The 4,521-nt window shown below is 33.5% G+C and overlaps 1 pseudogene; it reads right to left on the reverse strand.

Moving 5' to 3' along the window:
* Positions 1–3,120: 3,120 nt before the first annotated feature.
* On the reverse strand, positions 3,121–4,058 carry LOC104980073 (annotated as a pseudogene).
* Positions 4,059–4,521: the final 463 nt, after the last annotated feature.

Consider the following 4,521-nt stretch of genomic DNA (forward strand, 5'->3'; position numbering starts at 1 on the left):
CATCATTCCTTCCAAAGAAATCCCAGGGCTGATCTCCTTCAGAATGGACTGGTTGGATCTCCTTGCAGTCCAAGGGACTCTCAAGAGTCTTCTCCAACACCACACTTCAAAAGCATCAGTTCTTCGGTGCTCAGTCTTCTTCACAGTCCAACTCTCACATCCATACATGACCATTGGAAAAACCATAGCCTTGACTAGACGGACCTTTGTTGGCAAAGTAATGTCTCTGCTTTTGAATATGCTATCTAGGTTGGTCATAACTTTCCTTCCAAGGAGTAAGCGTAGGAAATTAATTTTATGTAATGCTAAATCTTCATTTTCTAGGCAGTTACTTAAAAAGTAAATAAAATTGTTTCCAGTTTCTTTTAAAGGGCAGAACAAAATATATTGTTTCAGGACAGAAATAGATTGATGTCTCCTGATTCCTTCTATTACTCACTACCTAAAATGGGAAGGAGTCTGGAATGCATTTGCCTGCTTGCTTCCACACTTTCTTAGGATATTTCCAATGACAAAAACTGACATCCACATCATTTTGCTGGTTTTACATGATGTCATCCCCTTTGTATTTGTTCAATCTACATTTCTCAAAGCATAGAGCATGTGTGCTTACATACGTTCTCATACTCAGATAGTAACCTTGCTTAATTATTGCTCTGCTGCCATTTGGAAATTCTTAATTTTATCACTGAGTACACACGTGAGCAGAGGATCTATACTGGGTGGCGGCATTAGTATGCAGTTTCAGTCCAGCAGCAGGACTTGTACACATAAGGGCAAGCAACATGGACATGAAGCAATATGCCTGGCCTCCCCATGTCCACACATGCATTAGTGTTCAGGGCACTACAGGACCCCAGGGAAGTGGCTGGGTGGAGCTTGAACCCAGATTGGTGGTAGTGGTGACAAGAGCAAATATAGATACAACAACAGTGGTGACTAGGCCACCGCCTAGGAGAGAGAAGGAGATTTACTTGGCTGGAGAAATGACTCTTATGGAGATGGGGGCTGACTTATTTTTCCGTTCAGTGTTAATCTCTGTGTAATCTACTAAATTATTAACAATCTCACCCAAGTGTTAGAACAGGAAATGATAGGTTTAGGGAGTAAACTTTTCCAATAAATACTTACAAAAGTGTACAAATCATTACAAAAGATCATATCATGGAATTATTATCAGAGTATAAAATTTATGGTTTTAAAAGCTGTTGAAATATTGTAAAACAAATATTCACAGGCTTAGAAATAATATTTAAAGCTTGCTTAAAGATTTAAAATTAATTTGAAAGATCAGAGGTGGAAAAGCATACCATTTTTATGTAAACTTACAGAAAACAATTATTAAAACATTTTAAAAATTAATTTTCTTACAAATGAATGTGTAGTGATAAAATGAATGAGCAGATAATTGAAACATCATTCTTATACAAAGTCAACTAATTGTCAGACATTGAAGATGAATCATTAAAATGCCATTGACTAAATTTATATTTAAAGTTAAATTTAGACTTATATAAAACAGATTTGTATTAATTGATAATTTGAAGCTGTTTCATAAGATAACTGCTTTTAGAAAACATTTCTTCTCCTTTTGAATCATCAGATATGTGTGTACTAGAATTTATATTTAATATAATTTATCAAATATTCAGCCTGATATTCTCCTAAACTATAAGCACTCTTAATAGCTCCAGTAACATAAGCGAAAGAATCTTTTAAAATTTAAATATTAAAAATCATCACAAATTCATTGAAACTTAGTATTTATCACCAGATGCTGAAAACACTTTAATTATATTAACAGAGAATAAAGTTTCTAAAGCTTTAAATTTAGTGAAAATAAAGTGGAAAGGATTGATCTCCCAAATCTGATAATGAAGCATTATGTTTATATGCAATATGTATATATATATATATTTTTTTTTTGAATGTGTAATTTCATTTCACAACTAAAGAATTAATTTTGAAGAGAAAACTACATTTGAGCAGCAATAATCTAACTTTTTTTTTTCTGATTTTTGAGCAAGAGTCCTCATATGTTCATTTTAGGATTTGCCTTGCATATTATGTAGAATATGAACCTCCCCTTCTCTGCCACATGTGAGAGGTCAAGTGCATTTCTGCATTGATCACTAATGGATAACAATTTGCATGGAAATTTACTTGAACTGATGAATTTTTGTTGATACAGTGATGAGATCTGTTTAAGAAAGTGATCAAGCCATCATGTGAACTAAGAAAATTAGTTTACAAAGTTAACTTTCCCAGTAAAACTATGGGATGTAGTGAGTGGAGAATAAAAACTCATTTGAGAGACATCATATAATACAAATGTTGTAATGGCAACTTAGCAGGTACACAGTATGTTTTGAGAGTAGCTGTTTTGAGAGTAGCTGTTTGCATGGATTTCCTCAACAGTTTTAATTTCCACTAATGAGACTAACTGCTGACCCACTTGTATAATTGTCTTAGCAATCTCTTGTGGCATTTTCAAGGCCTATTGTTGATTTCCAGGTATACCTAATATGATAGATGCATCACCCTGTAATTAACATAAACTTCTCAGTTTCTGTTCAGAGTGGTATAAGCACTTCAGAATTCTCAGCTAAATCTCTAACAAGAAGTTTCCCTATACTGGAATTAAAAAAAAAAAAAAAAGTGTTACTGGTAATTATGGTTATACTATACGAAGAACAAAAAGTATTCTGTCTTTTAATTTTATCTAGACATTCAGAAAATGTGGTTCAGACCTATTGAAAAATGTATTGAAAACTGTGGAACTGTTATGGTGAATGATATTCTGTTATTCAGTTAATGTCTGTGTTTACTACTAAATGACAGAATTTTTCTAGTTGACAGCCCATCAAAAAGCATTTGAAATTGATTTAAAAAAAAGAGACAAGAAATAAGATTGAGGTTTTTCAAGATATGAACTATTTTCTTGTCTTCTAGATCAGTTTTACTCTTTTCATTTAATAAAAATATTTTTAATGACTATAGAGTTATAAACAGATTTATATCATACATATATATATGTGTGTGTGTGTATGTATATATATATATATATGTATATACATATATATATATATATATGTCCTGGTATTCATGAAAAAATTTAGTCTACATTTTCATAGGGGAGATTCTCTGAGTTACTCTTCTCAGGGCCCCAATCACCTCCTTGTTTCTCAGGCTGTAGATAATAGGATTGAGCATCGGGGTAAGGATGATGTAAAAGACAGCCAGAACTTTGTCCTCTGTTGGAGTACGCAGAAATCTTGGGCGTAGATACGTGTAAACAAAGGGTGCATAGTAGAAAGAAACCACAGTGAGGTGGGTGCTGCAGGTTGAATAGGCCTTCTTCTTCCCTTCTGCTGAGTTCATGCGATAGACAGCAAGGAGAACACGGCCATAGGAAAAAGCAATACCAATGAAGGGCAGCAAAAGGAAAAGTGTGGTGGTCAGAAACACCGTATATTCATAGACTGTTGTATCAATGCAGGCTATTGTCAACATGACTGTGACATCACAGAAGAAATGATTGATGGACCTGGATTTGCAATAAGGGATAGAGAGAATATATGTGGTGTGGGCACAGGAGTTGATAGAGCCCATTATCCAAGATCCTGTTATCATCAATATGCACACTCTTCTGCTGATTCTGATGGGATAGTGAAGAGGAAAGCAAATGGCCACATAACGATCATAAGCCATAGAGGCCAAAAGCAATCCTTCTGCACATGCCATAGTCAAGAAGAAGAAGCTCTGAATCCCACACCTGATGATGGAGATAGACTTGTTTGCAAACAGAAAATCATAGGCCATTTTGGGAACAGTGGTAGAGATGTAGTTCAGATCCATGAGGGAGAGCTGGCTAAGCAGAAAATACATGGGCTTGTGAAGACGGATTCCAGAAAGATGAGAAGAATCATGGAAAGGTTACCAACTAGAGCCATTAAGAAAATGAAACCAATGAGAATAAAAAGGAACAGACCAGTTCTTGAAGAGGGAAACAATCCCAATAAAATGAAATCAGTTGATGTTTGATTATAATTTCCCATGGGTCATTCATGTAATTATTCCTAAAGGCAGACACAAAAGTACATAATTCAAGTTTAAAACAATAATATATTTCTATAGTATTATTTTAGTCAGCTGAATATTGTTTAAAGTTTTACTACTCTGTAATAAAGAACTGGAGTTATCTATATTTGAAAAATTGTAATAATGATGAAGTTAAAATTATAAAGAATAGCATTTTAAGAACTTATATATTTGAGTGACTGTACAACATGAGCAGAATACAGAAAACTAAATAAATATTTTATTAAAAAGGATTTTCTTCTAAAATTCTTCACATCTCTTGAAACATTTTCTTGAAATTCCCAGTATCACCTTAAAGTTTCTTGACTGTGAAAAGCAAAATAAGAGGAACTATTTATATGGAAAGACTAAAATATAAGATTTTATAGTAATTAATATTTTTCTACTTTAGCAATGTATCCTAGAAGATGGAAAAGTGTT

Source organism: Bison bison, unplaced genomic scaffold (assembly GCF_000754665.1).
Source record: "Bison bison bison isolate TAMUID 2011002044 unplaced genomic scaffold, Bison_UMD1.0 scf7180017858678, whole genome shotgun sequence".
NCBI classification, from domain to species: domain Eukaryota; kingdom Metazoa; phylum Chordata; class Mammalia; order Artiodactyla; family Bovidae; genus Bison; species Bison bison.